The following is a 19,885-nucleotide window of genomic DNA, read 5'->3' on the forward strand; positions in this document are numbered from 1 at the left end:
CGCGCCTCGTCCTCGGAGAACTCCGACGATCGGACTCGCTGTCGGACGAGGCGTCGCCGGAGCCCTGGGGCGCCGGGGCGATTGCCTCCTCTGTTGCGTAGCGGCGCACGTGCTCTGCGGGAGACACCCAGACGACGTCACAGACGGCGCGGAGGGCCGCTTTCCGAGCAAGCTTTAGCGAGATGTAGCGTAGAGGGAGCATGGCGGAACAACACACCATGGGGTCGGATCCAGTCATATTCAACGTCGCGTTAGTTTCGCACGGCTGGTTATGCTAACATAAAACACACGTCATGCTCCAGGACTGAAGCACAGTACAAATGTGCAACAAAATGGTTAAAATTTTGAAAACGGCCACGGTATGCGGGCGATAGGAACTACATACACTGATGACCTTATCCAAGGATCCTGACATATCATAACAGGCAAGGCACGTAAGCAGGAACTGTGATGCGTTAAAATACAGGTTCCATAGACTTAATGGACCCTTCCAACCACTAACAATAGTACAATAGATCATTTTTAAACGTAATTTCTAAGCAAACATGCATCGTAATGTCAACTGTTGCTGGCCGTTATTTTGCAGCGAACATTGTTCTCAACTGGGAACAGGCGCAACTTCCCTCCTGGTCGTTGCTCCGACGCACCACGAAGCAGTCCGAGCCCTTTTTGCCACTTATGTTCCGGGGAATGCATGCTTGTCTTCGATTCCGCTCGACTGGCACTGATTCCGAACCCGACTCACAGCCCGAGGAGTTTATCTACAAACTCTTTGGGCAGTGTCCTCTAGGGCGGCGCAGAATGCGGGCCATACCGGAGAATGACCTAGCTAATCAGGGATAAATGAATCGCTCACTTGACTGCATACGCAAATCAATCTATCGCGTTATCGATAATTTAAACAACGTGCATAACTAGCTCGGACCCGATCCGACCGCATTCAAACATTCCAAAATCTACTTCCCTTGAACACAAAACTTTTATCCCAGTCGACTACGACCACCCGGGATCACGCACCACCCGGGGACTAGGGCATGGCATCAAGCGCAACACATCGGGCACCGTTGAAGGCCATACACCCTGCCAAACCAGCTGGCGCGTTTTCGCCTCTGACGCGACGTCTCTGTCGCGGCATGAAGAGCAAATACTGCACGCTGTAGTGATGGGCGCCACCAGCTAGCCCTCCATGCCTTTTATTTTGCGTCACCGGGCTGTGCAAAAGCCGAGCAGGTTTTCGACGACGTGCATAGCGCGAGACAACCTGGCCGAAAGGTACCTTCTCACATCCATTAAAATATTGCATCCGCCAAAATATCCAGAATCCGTGAAGAAAATGTGCAACTTGCGCCATTTTAGATAGCGCACTTAACAGATCAGCCGTTGAAAGATACAATTTACTAAAAATTTTGATGTTAACACTATAAGCAAATGAGACGGATTGGGAATCGATAGATGTAGGAATTCATATGCTGGAGTCAAACAAAAGTGTTACCTGACTTAGGTCTGCATTGATCGGAAAATAACTCTGATCATAAAGGTCGTTTTTCTTACCTCAACACATTTCAATCGCCTGAAATATCGTCAGTTCACTTTCCTAGTGCGCCTTCGCAGTTTTCCTTTTGCTGCGCTCAATCCTTTCACAGTTCATAGGTTAATATTGAGACCATTGAAAATGCGTTACTTTTACGTAAACTGCCGCCACTCACTCCGAACGTGCAAAAAAGAAACCGGGACCACAGAAAGGAGACAAGACATCACATGCATGAAGCTCACGACTGAAAATGCTGCACTCCACAACCGTGTAAGCTAAAGTTTGCTGCATGATGCCCGTGCTAAGCACCTAGAATCCATATGCAAGCTTTGGATGTGCATTTGGCCGCAGATGAAGACAGGCGTGACACTGAAACTAATTGTCTGATGTTGCTCAGGCCGTCGCAAGCGTGGCATGTCTCCTGTAAACGCTACGGCCTGCTTATCTCTCTGCTTATCTTACGGCCTGCTCCCTGCCCCTCTTATCAGAGGGGGGGGAGCAGCTAAGTCTAACCCACACCACTTTCGTCGCCAGGATAAAATCGCACTACATCAGATGGGTTTGTGTGCACCAAAGCGTGGCCAGGAACTTACAAGAGAGGAGAAGAAACTAAAATAAGAGACGGGACAGATGGAGAAAAGACAACTTCCGTTTACATAGGATGGATAACAACATACGGGAGAATGACTGAGGAGGTTAAAGCGGGGGAGGAGCAACTAAAATAACAGGCATGAATGGGGCTGAGTAAAACCCCGAGCATTCAGATATTTAAGCGCGCATGATGCTGAAGTTGGTATTATGGTAATGCCATATTCCATATTCAGTATTGCAGCGTTTCCTTGTGCGGCCCGAGAGGTCTGATACGTGACCTTGAATACACCAATCAGCATTGCAGCGTTTTCTCGCGAGACCCGAGAGGTCTGATGCGTCACAATGAATGCACCAATCAGTATGGCACCGTTTTCTTCCGCGTCCCGACAGGTCTGACGCGTCACCTTGAATGCACCAATCGCGCGCGTCTTCCAAAGCTGGCGAACTCTGCACCCTCCGCGCGTTTGAAAACCGGCTTGGTTCAAGGTCAGTTCCGGTTGTTTGCTCAATTTTCCCATCCAAGCCCGCCTGTAAGTGACAATGGCCGCATGCCAAACCTTGAGTGTGACACTGGATAAAAATGTCATATACAAGCGCTCGACTATAAAATAGCCGAACAATATTGCAGACGGCAACAACAGCGCCTAGCAGTGAGCCCGAGTTAGCGCGGCCCAGCGCCACTGGAGGCCGCTCGAGAGATCTCACTCACCCGCCACTTTCCTCTTGTACTCTTCGGGTTTGTGCATATACATGGCTGCCGCGTCTCCATTGAGCGGGTCTATGGGGTTCGGGTACGTCAGCAGCTGCGGCAGGAACGATTCGAAGATGTTCGAGAGATCTGGAACGCAGGCGGACAATCGCAGCTTCGCCCACAGCTCAGGTGTGAACGGTACAAAGGTGTTCAAGAGATCTGGAAGGTAGACACTAATGACCTGCTTACAATATAAGTTTGTAGTCCCTCGACCACCAAGCCTACGAAAGACACGGCATCGTCCGAGCTCGCGTTTATCGGCTCAACATGTAGGATATATCATTTTCCCCAATACATTTGTCATTCCATATCACCGGTACGTTTACACACGAACTGTACGTTCAGGTTAGTGAGCTGTCTTGACTACCGGATTCAGGACGACATAACATGCACCACGCAAGAATCCACTAAGGCACGAATATTTTCCGTCCTGCATTCGAGACTGGGCCACACACTCGTATGCACTGTGTCCCCGTACACTTCGACACCGTTTCCCGTACCATACAGTGCAGTCCAGGCCTGGTTGATGACATCCAGACACACCGTGCCGGACATCTCGTCTATGTTGGGATGATACACCTTGTTCATGAACCCGATGCTCGGAGACTTGAAGGGATAATGCTCTGGCAGCAGCACGCGCACCCTCCACACGCCCCCTTCGTACGGCGCTGGAAAATAATGCGGCATGCAAGTCAAGTGTGCGCGCAAACGAAGCGTGTATGTTTCAAGCACATGAAAGCATTTCTGTCGGAAACGAGTTTGGATTGCAGCCTACCTTTCAGGCGAAACAAAGAAGTTAGCTTCGGCGCGTTCAGGCGTCTAGAGGTCAGAAGTCAGCTTACATTCGCACACTGGTGCACAACCGGGAAGTACGTGTTTGAGAACATTTGTTCTGCTCCGATCAGGTTTTCTAATTGCCGACAATGTCACCTGTAGCGACCATATTCAGCCATATTGTCGTAGGTTGATCCAGATAACGGTGGCGTCAATCCTCCTGCTGTTTTGGGACAATCGTTTAAGTTTCAATTCGGTCGTATTGAGTTCATTCGCATTCAGTTTTAGCAGTGAGCTGCAACAGAAGCCAAACCAACTTTCGAAGTAAAAAGCAAGGCAATAGAAATCGGACAGCAAATCCAGGACATCCACACTAACCATACCGCAACTTGACCTGGATAGCGGCTACGTCTGGGTCGGGTCTCGGCCGTGTCCCTACCGGGACCAACACGGCATTGACCCCGGCACGCCAGCTCACCCTGCAGATTTACTTCCAATGAACGCAAGTCTTCTTGTCCAGTGGGGCATTCTCTAGCATGGCGTCTACTCCGGCCAAGTTGAAATATTGCTGTGTGGTCAATGGATAGGATCATATCCGCTGTCTAGTCTTGAGCGGGAACCACAAAATATGGCTGATCTGTATTCAAAACTCTTTAAATGCGATGAAATCGGACTAAAACGTCAGCTAAACCCCCCACCTCCCCACCAGGGGCCGATAGGTGAAAGGGTTTGACCTCAACAGTATGTGGAATTGGTCTAACTGGTACCGAAACATTCAGAGCCACATGTGCCGGCGACAATGTAGGCCAGCCGGGTCAGCTGAAAATATACTAAAAACACGTGCGTGTACAACTCGTGCACGGAGAATATACGTAAACAACTCACGGGTGATCTTTCAATCCCCAAGAAACAGTGGCCACGTTTTTGCCGTAGTTCATTCAACACGCCTTGTACGCACCCTGGAAGGCACCTAAGAGTGGCACAATCCCTGCAAGGAGGGGGGGAAGAGCAGCGTGCTTGCTCATCTATCTGCTTCCGGTAAAGTTAGAGCGACGAAACGTTAGGGAAAATGTCAGGACATAATCATGTAGGCGAGCAGTCAGGGTTGAAGCCTTCATTCGGAAGGCTCCAAGCCACTTCCCCAGCTTCGAAAAGCAAGCATGCAAAATTCGGAGAGAACCACCTTCGTTGGCCTTCGGCAGGAGCAGTTTTCATAACTCCCCCCCCCCCCCCCTCCCCACAAACCCGATTTGCGAAACTAAGCTCCTGCAGTGAATCGCAAAGGGGACGAGACGACATCTGAAGCATGGGTGATGCTCCATAATCATGACGTATTGCTGAAACTAGGCGCCAAACAAAGTCAAGCTGGCCGTTTCCATTGACGTGTGAAATGCGGAGTAAACTGAGCAAATCGATAGTGCTGATCTTCCCAGACAGCTCAGTACGACAAAGAGTGGCGTTCGCCATGGGCGCATGCGCACGTCTGAAGTCAAGGTGTTCGACGCGTTCCGCACACCTGGCCTTGTTACCGTCCCGTCGGGTAGGTACAATACGTCCACGAGAGGCGCTGTCAGCCTCGGACAGGTGGGCGAATCGCCCCGCGGCGGGGTTCAAGGTCGACTTGAGCGAGGCGTTCGTTCGGTGACGGCAGGTTATTGTCAAAACGCGGGCGCCCGTCCCCCAGCGCGTTGGGCGGCCGTCGGGGTGACCGAGCTTGCAGACTACGTCAGGTTGTTGCTATGCAAAAACAAGCTCATTTTGTTGGCTTGGCTAATTTAGTAGGATACGACAGAAGCAGTCTGTTGGAGACTTTTTACAGAAGGTTCGGAAGCCAGTTACGAAAAAGGTCTGTTAGAACACAGCCCGCCATAAAGAGAGACCAATATTTTTTGTGAAACATCTGCAAGGAATGTATAACCCGCCGTGCTACGTTCGTCGGCGCGGCCATATCACAAATTTCGTGGCCCCGGAAATGCTGTTGAGGACAATATCCCGCAAAATCCCGCCCAGCGATCTTCAATACACACCACACATCGTACTTCCATCGCATGCCAGGGTTTAGGAACTGCCACTGGCCCATGCCTTCGTGGGAGGAGGTGTTCCCGAAGCCAATGAACCTCGCATTTGTATGGAACAAAACGAAAATGGGTATGCATACACTAAAAATAAAATTATCCTTGCCGGTCAAAATTCGGGGGGGGGGGGCAAGACCCATTACCTTTTTGTTGGCAGTGGCACAGCCCGTCCCCCACCCCCAGAAGTGGTTTTAACGTACGTGACTTACGAAATTCAATGGAATCGTTTTAAATCTTCTTGGGTTCGTGCATTAGTCGGGTTAAATCAGGTCCCGGCCAGTTTTCGGACGTTCTACCGAGGCTTCCGTATGCCTGCGATGTAAGAAGATCCAAGGCAGATTAAGCCAATATTTATGCCCAAACGGTAAATGTGCACCTGGGGTGCCAAAAGCTACCATGAACATCGCTTTGGTTAGGGCTGGACGTTACGCACGCGCGAATGATCATGGCATTATGACATTGAGTGACGTTAATACGTGACGATGGGGGAATGTAGGTAATGATGCCGATGGTACAAGTGTCCGCTGGGTCATTCAACAAATTGGACAATTACGTACAAGAAACTAGATTCTGACTGAGCCTTGATAATGTTATCGCCAGCAACGACACTCATTCCAAACTAGTCGCCACCTAAACGACAAGCTCGCTCGACGTCTATGAAGTGCAAGGTACGACGTAGTGAATCATCTCATCACCGCAGCATCGCTACGCAATCTGTATGAACGGACTCCCCGGCAAACTGTGTGGCCCATACGGCAAGACGTTAATATGCTGTGCCCATGTAAAAACGACGCTAAATTTTGTGAGTATTCTGTTTGTCACCATTCATCGAATAATACAATTACTGAATGTTTCCATGATACTGATTCCATTTCTCAAACACTGAGCATTAACAAGATTGACAAAATGTTTTCTCCAGCAATGACTTCACTACACACATCCTTCCTAAGCCCACATTATTGCAAACACCCTGAGATGCCACCACCTGAATACATAAATCAGGGGCATAGTTCTGCAAATAAGCTGAGGGGCCCGACCAGCCCAAATGACATAACCTACCACAACATACACCAATAGAGTAGTTTTCTCTCCACACATAGCCCACTTTCTCTCAAAGTTTGTGGGATGTTAAGAGCCCAAGTTTGTTCCAGCTGATGACCCCAAAAAAGCAGAACTACACCCCTGACATACACTCCAGCACAACCAATGTCAATTTCGGTCAGTTTTTAACACATGCAGTGTCAGGGCACAGCTGTTGCAGCCTGACAATCTTGACCAAACAATACATGGCTGCTACATGAGTGGTGTTTCTTCTCCTTCAACCCATATGCCCACGCTGTGTTTTCTGAGTGCCCAACAATATGTCGACTCATAATAATAATACTCAAAATAATATAATAATACCAATGTGCCCAACAATATGCTATAAGAATTGCTATTTAGTTTTGAGTTCAACCTGACAGGCTGAAGTTCAAGAGATCCTATGTCCTCCCTATTCCCATCAACACTTTGCTGACACTGTGGTCCTTCTGATGATGTGGGAGTTCAGAAAAGAGGTTGGGCTAAAGGGTGCATCAACAGTCAAGCCTAATGTTCAGAAGCTCTTACTCATAATATCTGGTATCCAACTAAATAAAAATGTAACATGACAATTCCTGTCATAGATAATGCTATCATGTAAATACAAAACAAAAAAATGTGTGGAGAACAACACATGCACAGAAACAAAATACAATGCTTCCAGATGCTTGAATACTGCAAAAATGCAACTGCAACACAATGATTGCTTACACTTATGCAGATTCCCAATCCACCCTTAAAGGATGCTAAGTTTGGCTACCATCAGCTGTATCTGACCAGGCCAATAAATGTCCATGGTAATCATTAGTTTGTCTGCACTGTGTCTGAAAGTTGAACACCATGCTGAATAACATTCCAATATTTCAAATAATTATCTTAGAATGTTTGTCAGCCCAACACACTCCAAAACCATGTGTCCTTGACTGACATGTCTGTGTAAAACATCCAGCTAGAAGTAGCTCACATGCTGAAATACTTACTGTCTTTTGGTCCATAGAATTTGACACAGAACTCATTCAGTCCTCCCATTATTGTAACTTCATGCTTGCTTTCAATTCTGAAACTTGGCTAAGGAAATCAGCCACTAGATTGCATTGTGCTACATGACACACATAACAGCAATGATCAGGTGGGCACAGGCAGCCTATATCCTTTTGAAACACCACAAACATGAAATTCTCTTACATAACATTTGTTACTAGCCAGTGAATGCATTGGTAAAAAATCATAATTATTTCATATGACATAACAAAAGCATAACATTAAAGATAAACAACATTTTGCCATTTAATAGGCTTTGGTGAAGAACTTGAGGCAAGACTTAGTTGGTGTTTTGTCACAATGCCAAGGAAGACACTAGCTGGAAGAAGTCACATCAGATAATGATTTTTGAATTAAAACTTGTGTAAAGGTATCTGAGATTGCTTTCTTCTCACTATTTATGCCTATGACATACATAATTTTCTCAGCTGTCAGCACAGTATAGTATGGCAGCATTCATTCAGGCATAGTAGGTTTAGCTGCAGGTGCATCCATTTGAGTGATATAAGTATAATTTACCTTAACTATAAAGCTATACAAGCATATCAAATATCTTTAAGCATTCAGACCAATCTAACAGCATCTAAAAATGTCTACATTTTTACAGTCTGTACATACCCTGTACATTACTCATCATAAACCTAAGCAGCTCACACCAACACTGATATTTTAACCGAAACAAAGAAAAGGCGCACAGACATACCCATGAGGTAACTACATCTAGTCTATGGGTATTTGTGCACATAAAAACAATGAAATGACCCTATGATAGAAGCCAGAGAACTTAACTGATACTGTTTACACATGGTGGAACAAAATGGTAAATTTTCATTTGTGGATGGCTGTCTTTGTTTTTTATATCTAACTATTGCCATCAATAACATACTGATTTTCTTTTTAATGTACATCTCCTCAGGCATACAGCTGGCGGTTAAGGTGGCTAATTGGAAAGCAGGCAACCACAACAAGGCATGGTTCAGTATTTGTCCAACAACATAAACACATACGTGGCCAAATAAGTTATGTCTTCCTTGAAAGCAACAAAAACAAACCTACATCTCGAAACGTAGCAATAAAAGACATCCGCTGTGGCGCCTAAGGCAGGTTATGTGGGGCAGGGGACCGTGTCAGTGAGAACAAAGCAATCGAGTAAACAGATGGTTTGTTGTCCCAAAGTAATCCAAAAAGGATACAATTTGATCACGTCTGTGTCCATCCTCTTCTTTCCAGCGCTAGGAGAAGACATTTTGAAAAACGAGGTCTCCACTCGCCAAAATCAGCAAAATTTGTTGGAGGCTGCCAGCCCCATCCACAGCATAAAGAAACGAGTCGAAACTGACACCATCACAATGGAGAGAATCCACTGCGCAATCGTTGATCGCTACGCAATAACGTAACTACATCGCGCTTGATCTATTAAACTAGAGTATCATAAGGAGACAACTCACATGAAAACGGAATGAGTACGCAATATTTTTGTAGGAGGAACACAAAGAGGATAGAGATCGAACTTTTGCCAATGTATACCATGGGGTGTGTTTCGTTTTTAGAATAAGACCCCTTCACAAGTAGGTCACGTGACCAATCAGCTGGTGCATGTAAACAGAAGGTTCAAATTTGTTATTCCCCAGTTTTATGTGAATTGTACCAAAAGTTTTCGATTGCACTAAGCCCATTCAAAAGTGCCCCTCCCTTACAAAACAAAGGGGCCTTTTGTTTCACAAAAATCGCTTCCAGACCAGTTTAATTGTTGAGCGGATTGTGTAGCAATGTTCCTGACATCACCATCCCGTATCGCAATTAAAATTTCAATGGGCGATTTTGGCGTGTCTTCATCGCAAAATAGTACTAACAGTACAATCACGCCCCAGTGCTACTATGCTTGACTTCGAACAATTGACAAGTGAATGACGGCGGGTCCTTTCTTATCAAAGTGAACAATAAAACCGTATTTAGCCAAAAATAACGACGTTCCGAAGGCAATCGGAAAATATCCGGATTTTGGTGTTCACGACTTTCAAGGGGGCTGATAAATAAATCGGTGTAGTTTTGCTTACCAGTCGGGCGGAAGGAACTACCCCTTTTTATACAAACTTGCTGTCTTGAAATGAGCCCTCTGCTATGACTACACGCGTCATGCGAGCTCGGATCAATGGTAACAGCACACGCCCACCGGCGTGATAACTGATCCTCTATGACAACGTTAAGTTCGCATCCCGTATCTTGTCGATGCGGCCACTGACCTGATGACTAGGTCACAGTTACGTTATGCCCTGTGACCTAGCGAAACATTATCACTGGACCGCTGATCTGCGCCCTGTCCTCCTGTGAACATGAAGACTGAAATAAAGACCCGTGTCGCTCGGACGAGACCAGTGCATTGGCTGCCCCTTGGACGCCTCCAGCTGTATTGATGACTCCTGTTCTATGGACACGACACCGAATAAAAGCCTCCTGCCTGTCGAACAAGTACTGAAGTGATCTATTTTGCCTCGCCAACATCGCAACAGCTTATACCCCAAGCGCCATGCGCACGACTACTGTAGTGGTCCGGTCACCCGGTCGCCCGCGTCGAGGGAATCGATGATTCGTTCCTGTGACCACTGATTACGATGCAATGGCCAGTGACTTATGCCCTGTGGACATAACCCACTGAACTACGGTATTGCGCCGTGGTCGGTGGGAATAAAGTGGACCGTTGGTGTAACGATACGGGCTTCGAACTAGACTGGTGGTCCTTGCTTCGTGGACGCGACCACGAGACTGATAAGCCGGCTCCTGCGGATGCGACAGCGGAGGTAGTGACGCGTGTCAGGTAGACATGACAATGAACAGGCTAACGCGTTAATACTACCCGCGAACTGATGGCATATGCCCTTTTGCCGCCAGCTCCGAAGCAATGAAATGTGAACAAATCCACTGCACCGACGAACTGTGAACTCGGCCATCAAACTTATCATCCGGGACACTGAAAACCCTTTGGACACAATAGGACTAATGGCCCTTGTGGTGTGAACGTCAGCAGGGGATTATAGCCGTTCCCTGTGGGTAGAACAAACGGGCTGACCACCTGTGCATACGACCAATCAACTGGTGACGCGTGCCAGCTAAACTTGCGACGCTGCTGACCCACTGACCGCCCCCACCGTCGATTGGACTGGATTTGCCGGTTGGTGCGGTCACCGGCGCCGCGTTGCGAAACGCATCGCGACACAACGCAATGTTTTAAGTGGCTTGCAGAGCCGCCCGGGGTGTCCAACCGGCCATGCTTCAACAATAGTCTGGGTAAGACTTTCTCGAGGGATGCGTATTGAAACATTTAGAGCCACACTAACGTCCAACTGGTCAAAACGTCCAGAATCACGGCATCCAAAACCGCAGCATCCAAAGTTAGTAACATCTAGCGTGCGCGAGATCCAAGGGTTGAGATTCTGTCCGACTTCTTGGCAAAGCGAGGCCTATTGGCTTGAATATCGGCTGGTAGAGAGATACCGTAGCCGAATTCGCTCCTGTCTGCCGACAAGTGGCGTAATGGGGTACAGTGCTGCCCAGTTAAACCACTGTGCATAGACATGGTCGGCGTTCTGTTCATGCACACAAACTTGGCCGCGTCAGCACGCCCTTGGCAGTAGGCGTACGGAAGAATTCAGAACATTGATATCAGGCCTGCGGCCTCGAAGATCTCTGTTTACTTCGCAGTAGCTGCACGCTGGTCGTGGAAGGCTCTTGTCAGTTTACCTGTGGCCTCCTTGTTGCGGGTGTTGACGCCATCATTTGGGGTATTTATTGAAATGAACGGTGCGTTTTTAAGTCGAATAAAAAAGAAAACTAGTAAGCAAGAGTTTTCTACAATCAATTCACTGGACTTATGCTATACTAATAGCCCGAACTGCAATGTTGTTTAAATTGCCGGCAATATGCAGCAAATTTCAAGGATATTCTGGGACGTGAATTGTGGAGTTCATTCGCGAAAAACATTTTTCACTTGCTCAGGATAGTACCTTTAACATTATTCCCCTGTCAAATTACGGGCGAAAATGGAGATAGGTACATTAATACTTCGACCTAATTTCCTCCTCGATTAGTACTGTACCGGATATACCGCAAGCAATACCGTAATACCGTAATGTAATACTGTGTGCACCGTACATAACAGCGAAATGGACTAATCACAATCGTATTAATAAAGACATGTAACTGGACCACTAAAACAGCTGTCTCTTCTTTTCCGCGGTTATTCGACGAGGAATATTGATGAGTACTGTCTTATACAAGATATTATGTGGCTAAGGCAAGGATGCTGTCAAAGAAACATGCCGACACCCTACAGCTTTTTAAGGCTTTAATCCGAACCTTTTTGAAAGGTCTGAGATGCGAGCTTGCTCTAAGCAATGCTTATGTGAGCATTCCCATGTCTGATTGTACAATGTCAGGTCCACGGCAGGATTTGGTGGCGAAAGTTTACCGTGCCGCAAGGCAAGGTGCCTGAGACAAGGTCCTGCCATCTCACCTCACCTGATATTCAGCACGGCCGATGTCACCGGCTGTAGGCCATGCCTGTCAAGGGCAGTAGCGAGCGTCTAAAGCAAGTCCGAGTCCACGTCAAGCGTCTAACCAAGTCCGCTCCACCTGCCTGGATCGGAAGGCAGGCGCTCTAAACAGCTGAGCTATCGGGAAGGACTTCAAAACATATTTTAGAACGTCGCCCCAGATGAATTTTTCACTTACTTTTTCTCTCTTTAAAAGCTCGTGACCTTCTTATTCCCAGTCGCGTGGAGGCTGTGTATACCAAACCTCCGAAGGCACTCAGAGGCTGCGCCGTCAGAGAGGTAAGAGGACAACTGCTGCCTTGTCATTTTCAAAGGCTGCAAATCGATTTCCCAGACCGGTCTCCGCAATGTGAGGCACAACGCCCGAGAGCTCATCCCGGAAAGCGTCAAACCAGTTTCAGCGCGCGACGGGGCTCAGAGCTTGCTTACTGACGCAGAGGAGGATCAGCGCAGCAGCAGTGCGTCACGTGCATTGCCTGCGCCTAGATCGAGTGAATCCAGGTCATACCGCCGTCGCTTTTGCCAGTCCAAATGCGCCACGTCAGGGAACGTTTGGCTGCGCTCATTGACGCATCATAGTGACGCATCATCATGTTTGTGCTGACCTGGAAGGAGTATGTGAACTCTGTGATCATCATACATCGCACCGTTCGAATGTTCTTATCGCCACCGTTATAAGCAGCCAGGTTTACTCTATTGTTAATATTTTCGTAAGCAAACAAGTTAGTTTGGAATTGGGCGTCCAGGCCCATGTAGCTGCGGAGTGAATAGACATGGAATGTCACCCCATAAAGCTTTCACCACTGTACGTACTTACGTTAATATACTGATATATTGTGTGTGAACACTGGTCTAGATGACAATATGCACGGTGCTGCTGATTAGCTAGTACACTGCGATAACACAATATCCAATACAATATCACAATATCAAAAATATCCAATATCCAACACAATATCACAATATCAAACAATAACACAATATCAAAAATCACCAGATGCTGTCAGGGAAGCATTACACAACACAAAAAAGCATGGTATAACTTCATTTTGTGTCTCTGATATAAGCATCGCTACAACGTTTCAGCCACAACTCCGTTTATAGAGTTCAGAGGCTTGCTCGTACGGCAAAGCCAGCACGAACAGTTTTCACGCAGTTCAGTGTATTGAGTGCGCCGGTATCACCACACCATGCCGCGATCTCCCGCAGCAGACTCAGTTAGCGGAGGCAATGGGTGCAGTCGCTGCCTGCGGGTCCACGACCGTCATTTAGTAACAAGATTAGCGAATAGCCGAGCGGATATATACGGGGCGCAGTTGAAACGATTGCTTGAGGGATCAGGGCAAACCAACATCGATAACTCATTGACAGGCTGGGTACTGTACCTATAAGCGATTGTGGGGTCTGTTAGTGCGTTCGAAGCGAGTGGGCACTGTCGATAGGTCTGGGATACGCTCGTAAGGAAAAGTTCCCTTTCGTCCTAATTCGTGGTACTCTCACCTCCGTCTTATGCTCTGGCTGCGCCCCCATGTCTTCACACCCGTAAGGGACAAAAGTCCATGGACATACATTGCAGGGCAAATGAAGAAACCTATCCTAATGCAAATAAATCTGATGTAATCAAGCTAAGCGACAATGCCGGACGCCTGCAAGTCTACAGACCGACACCAGTCACGCATTCGTGACAGTGAAACTAATCTTACCTGTCATACCTTTCCTGTCGACCCGCAATGCTCTAGCATTATGACGTTAAGCGCTTTCATATCCCTTGCAGATGCGTCATTTTCACCAGCATTGCAATTGAATGAGGGTTGGTCGCATTGCTATAGCAACCCAAACTGATCATTACGGTGGCCCAACGAAACTAAGCCATATGTGACTGAAGTGATGCCTTGAACATTAGCGCTTGTGATTGTTCTTTTTATCGTAAATATATTGCTGTGGTTAACTTCTAAAGAACAATACTTCGGTGCATTTTTTGCTCGGGAAAGAGCAAAATGCAATGAAATATACGTTCCTCGAACCATACAAAACCAAAAAATTTGTATGCAAACACTACGATGGAGGTTAGAGGCAAACAGTGAAAAACGTTCTCACACCCCTTGGGGCTTATCAACCAGCCTAAATAATGAATCACCACACAAAAATCCACTATTCAGACGAGGCTGATATATGTATATGCCTGCATGCGTGCGTGCGTGCGTGCCTGCGTGCGTGTGTGTTCGTGTGTGGGGGTGGGTGGGTGTGGGTATGGGTGTGGGTGTGGTTGGGTGGGTGGGTGGATGTGTGTGCGTGTGGGTGCATGTGTGTATGTGTGGGTGCATGTGTGTGTGTGCGTGTGGTGTGTGTGTGTGTGTGTGTGTGTGTGTGTGTGTGCGTGCGTGCGTGCGTGCGCGTGGGTGTGGTGTTGGGGGTTTGTGGTAGGTGGTGGTGGAGGTGTGTGTTGGGGTGCATGTGTGTGTGTGTGTGTGTGGGTTGGCAGTGTGTGTGTGTGTGTGTGTGTGTGTGTGTGTGTGTGTGTGTGTGTGTGTGTGTGTGTGTGTGTGTGTGTGTGTGTTGTGTGTGTGTGTGTGTGTGTGTGTGTGCATTTTCTATAGCTGGAATAGGACAGACACTACCGCGAAATCAATCACAAAAATCAATTCTGCTTCAAGTCTACAGTAAATAAACTGACAAAACCACGGGTTAATAACTGCATTAAATAAATTGCCGAAGCTGTTCGTTTTATCATGGTCCAGTTGACTATTCTAAACCGAAGGAACTCAGAGATTTCGTCAGAATCTTTATCTGGGTTGCACAGTTATGGCAAGGATTCCGTGAATGTAGATCGAAGATAAAAATATGTCAACAATTTGCATTGACATGACCGAACCATGGCTGCCTGCATATGTTCAACGATCAGTCAGAATCGGTTAGTGGTGCAAATTATGTAACGCAGCTTTGAGCATGCGCGCTGGCATATCTTCGAAACGAAAAACTCAACGCCGGGCTTTGCAATCTCTTTAGGCCGCGCAGCACTATTATTAACTATTAACTGTAACTACTATTAACTGTAACTATTATTAATCTGTCTAGAGGACAACCTCAAAGTTTTAAAGAAAGCTTCGCCCAGCGTAATCTTTGAGCTACGCAACTTAATTTTGAAAGACTATCGGAAACATTATTTTATGATGGTCATTGTTGCGCGCTCGGCGCTCAGGAGGCGCTCGGCCCGCCTCCTGGTGTTACCTGCAGTGGCCAACGACGTTCGGTTTTGCGAAAACTATGACCCAAGCCATGGCTATCCTTGCTCCGCGACATTACGGGCGTGCCATTGGGGCAGATGCTGGGACTATATGGCGCCGCCAGCCTCTCACCCTGGCGGGAAGGGCGGGCACCGTGGAGAATCGGACCCCATGCTTGTGGTTTCCCAGACGCGCAGTCGGCACTACACTCTCGGCGCCCGGTGCGCAGGTTCAAACTTTTTTAATGACATTTGTTTCACTAGTCAATTCTGCAAAATAATGAACGTTCCAGGGAAACATGAGACGGCCTTGGGCCTTGTGCGTTTTGAACCCATTTCGACCCACTCCATTCAACACTGATGACACCCCTTATTTGTTTTCGGTAAAGGGGTCCCTTGAGTACAACACTACCGAGCACATTGTTGTCCCCGGTCAAAAGCTGAAGGACCATTCTGTCCAACTGTGGTGTATTTTTCCGGCCGTCATTCTGGCGACACGTGGGGGCATCCCCTGCCCGATCCGTAAGCCCTTAGAGAAATATATCACATCTTATCGGTCCACTCCCTGACGCGTGAGGCCTTCTGACCCGCGCAGTTGACCCCGGATCGACGCATGAGCCGTCATTAACGCAACCGCGTCCCTGATCGCCGAAGGTGATCAATTAATTGGCACGTAGACTCCAGTTCGGGTTAACGGGCTCATGCTGGAATTTGATTGGAGGGCCCACCGTTCAGTGCTGGGAGCCCTGACTGGCACAGGACTCTTTCCTTATCTCGGCGTGAGCACTCATCATAACTCTATGTTTATTTCAACAATCAGAGAGCCCGGACCAACGCAAGAGACCCTCCACCATTCGGCTCCCGTCCCCGTCCATGTCGAGCAAATCTTCTCCCGACCGAAACGAGGCCCCTTGTTGATACAGAATGTCCTGGCAGGCACTATTGGCATCTGAACAATACAGGAGCCCGACCAATGTAAAGTGCGGGTCAGGCCTTGTCTCTGCTTGGGAAATGTGCCACCAGAGCTCACACCAACGCGGATCCGACTGTTCGTTGTTCGTGATCTTTGGTCGAAATAAAGGAACGCTCTGTCTCAAGGGTCCGTATCGGGGCAATGGGTTATCTTACTGACATATGAGATCACAGCCCTATGGGCGGGGTCCTTCATGTGACCTACAGCGAGCCCTTGTGACCATCAGCCATCCCACCGGTTTCTTGATCTTTGGTCTCGAAAGACACATCGACAAACATCGCCAAGACTCGGAGCCTCTTGCCAACACAGGATCCCTGTTCGGCACTGTGGCCCCTAACCGATACAGGAACCCCTCATTGTATCAGGGACCTCTAAGGCTGCAAATCGCGGACCTCGGCCTCGTTTCTGCGTAGATTATGGGTCTCAAGGGCTCAGACAGACATAGAGCCGACTGCTCGAGGTCCGAGGCCTCTGATCGACTAGACACCCGCATTGTTTTGGGGGTTCCTCAGACGGTGCAAGAGAATCTGTGACTGATATTTCAGGTCACGATCCTACGGACCGCGATTCCTTATGTGGCGTACAGCCAGTACTTTGTGTCTTTATATCCTTCAACCGGGCCTTTAACACGCGCCCAGGTGGCCGGCCGGATACCCTTCGCTCGGGTGGGGGGAGGAAAGGGGTTAATTTGACCCTTCCATGAGATCTCGGGAACTAAGAAAACTAGAAACACAAGATTTACAGGGTGTGTTGACCTGTATGTGAAGTCACTTAGGTCAAAGTTTGAGGTTCCTAGGTCATGACCTTCGGGTCGAATAGAGTCAAACACGGTCAAATTCCAGGTTAGTCCTCAAAGGGCCACCAGAACCTAGATAACTGCTTCTAAGCAAAAGGTCACATGGTCGTTTAAATTCAGTGACCTTGTTCGACCTTTTGAATGTCATGGTGACCAAAATCATGCAACACTCCTCTGATTTTTGCATTTGAATAAGCAACAAAGATTACGCTAGCCAGTGTGTTAAAAAAGATGCTGACCGGTGTCGTGGGTCAGTGATCTATTATGACCTCTAAGAAGTCGGTAGAAGATGTATAATGCGGTTCATGTCATCAATAAATTCGAGATGAGCGACGGAAACTATCCCATATAGCAAGCTCTGGAGTAATAAAACAGGTTGGTTTTGAGCTTGGTCTGACCGTTATACCTGGCCTTAGGTCACCGTAATTTGCTCATTCAATGTTCATGTTGTTTAAGAAAGCATCTCAAAGATGGTTTCTTATGGTTTCGTCTAACACTTCATTGTTGCATCAGACTGAACGATTCCCTAGAAATTGACGTCGCTAAAACCATGGCCTGTTTTTTATCTACCATAGGTCAACGACCTTACAAGGTACATCTAATTTGTTGATACCAAACGATCCGTTATTCAATTGTCTACGGCTAAACAAAACTTGACGCGGCTACGCCGCGCCGTTCGGAAACCATTCTGGAAAAAACCTTAGGGGGTCAATTTGGCCCCCCAGCCGAGCGCGTGTTAATTGTTGGCTCCGGCAGGTCGCCCGGGCCCCTCCTCGGCACTCGTCGAATACTTCCCTTGGTCGGCTCGAGGCCCTTGCGAGCACAGAGCCCTCTGTTAGGCGCTTTGGGCCTGTGACAGATACAAGGCCCCCGACCGGCGTAAATAACTGGATGTGGCTTTATAGTTTACTGGGAAGTGCATCTTCAGGCCCATACCGACACACAGCCGACTATGCGGTACTGTGGTACCTGACCGACACATAGGCCCATATCGACTCAAGGGGGTCCCAGATCGGCGCAAAAGGCCCGCCGGCCGTTATTTGAGAGTTCATTTTTGCAGTTCGGGGCCCCTGATAAGACCGGCCAGCCCTTTATGTCCGTAGACCCTTCAATCGGGCTCTTAATCTTCGGGCCTATGGGCCCTTTAGGCTCTTCGGGCCTCCTGGGACACTGTCTGTGGCCGACTCGGATCCCCTTCACAGCACAGAGTCCCTGTTAGACATTGTGGGGCCCCGGGCAATGTAAATTGCTGGCTCCCGCTTTTTCCTGCCTGGGAAATGAGCCCTTGGGCCCACGCCGCCACTGAGCCGGCTGTGCGTTACTGGGGGAGTCTGACCAAAATACAGGCCCTCATCAACTCAGTCGGCCCCTGGGCAGCGCGCACGGTTCTCTCACTGGCATTGGAGTGTCCGGCCCTGCAGGCCCGGGGCCCCTGAATGGGACCTCCGGTCAACCTTTCTTCGGGCCTTTCGGATCCTTCGGTCCCTCAGATCGGGCCCTCAATCGTGGGTTCCCAGGGACCCTAAGGGCCCTTCGGAACCTAAGGGGGAGCACGTGCCTCCTGTGCCCCCCACCCCGCCCGCCAGCTCTACTGCTTCAGGCCGGCGGCGACTCAAGGTCGGACGTTGGAGCAGCGCTGTGAAACAAATCAAAAGTAATCACAGAACAGCTGATTTCCTACTTCAGCCTTCCTCCCTTCGTAATAACGCCAATGCTGACGATCCAACGGGACCGATGAGACCGATAGGCGATGGCCGATGGATACGGCACCATTGAAAGCATGGCCCCATTCGATCTGTCGTCAGCGCGATTGTCAGCTGGACGGTGTGCGTCACGCCGTCTGACTGAGCGTTCGATTTGTTGGCTCACGGATTTTTTTTTACTGGCTTACCGCCGACACTCTTCGTACAAAGTGGCATTTGGAAGTGTGGCTTCTGCTCCGGTATAACCATCATCTATCCTATCCAGGCATTGAGTGATTTTTCCCATTTCCAATTCGTTCCAATTTCGTCGCTATCATTTTAAGTGTTTACTTATAACGCTATTAATTTACTGGGAAAGGTAACCACACACCACACCAGTCACTGCCACTTACCTTTTCATGGCTTCTCTTTGCATTTCGATTCGCTCCTTATCTATCTCACCTCGCAACTCCCTCAAAATTAGATACATGTGCCCGATCCCAACTAACGCATTCGCTAACGCAAAAACAACCAAACTGGTGGTGCTGTCTCTCCATGCTGACGGACTGACAAAAAAAAGAAGAATCTTGGCATCATCGTCAACCGGCGCGTGACGTAACAGGCCACGTGACTTTGTGGTTACATGACCTGACATAGGACGAATACTGGGCCATGATTCATGGTGACAAACGTGCTGACGACAGATCGAACGCGACCTTCGTGTGTGGTTTTAAGTAAAACGTAAAGAAAGAAGGGTAAGTAAAGTTAAAAAACTTTCCTGCCAGCTTACACATCAAACACTCTGTCAGCACGTTTGG

At 48.2% G+C, this 19,885-nt stretch overlaps 1 pseudogene; it reads right to left on the reverse strand.

The window, feature by feature from the left end:
- LOC119107994 (ubiquitin-conjugating enzyme E2 H-like) overlaps positions 1–9,193 on the reverse strand; it is a 13,671-nt pseudogene extending 4,478 nt beyond the window's left edge.
- Positions 9,194–19,885: the final 10,692 nt, after the last annotated feature.

The sequence above is a fragment of the Pollicipes pollicipes genome, unplaced genomic scaffold (assembly GCF_011947565.3).
Source record: "Pollicipes pollicipes isolate AB1234 unplaced genomic scaffold, Ppol_2.1 Scaffold_6686;HRSCAF=7923_pilon_pilon_pilon, whole genome shotgun sequence".
In the NCBI taxonomy this organism is placed as follows: domain Eukaryota; kingdom Metazoa; phylum Arthropoda; class Thecostraca; order Pollicipedomorpha; family Pollicipedidae; genus Pollicipes; species Pollicipes pollicipes.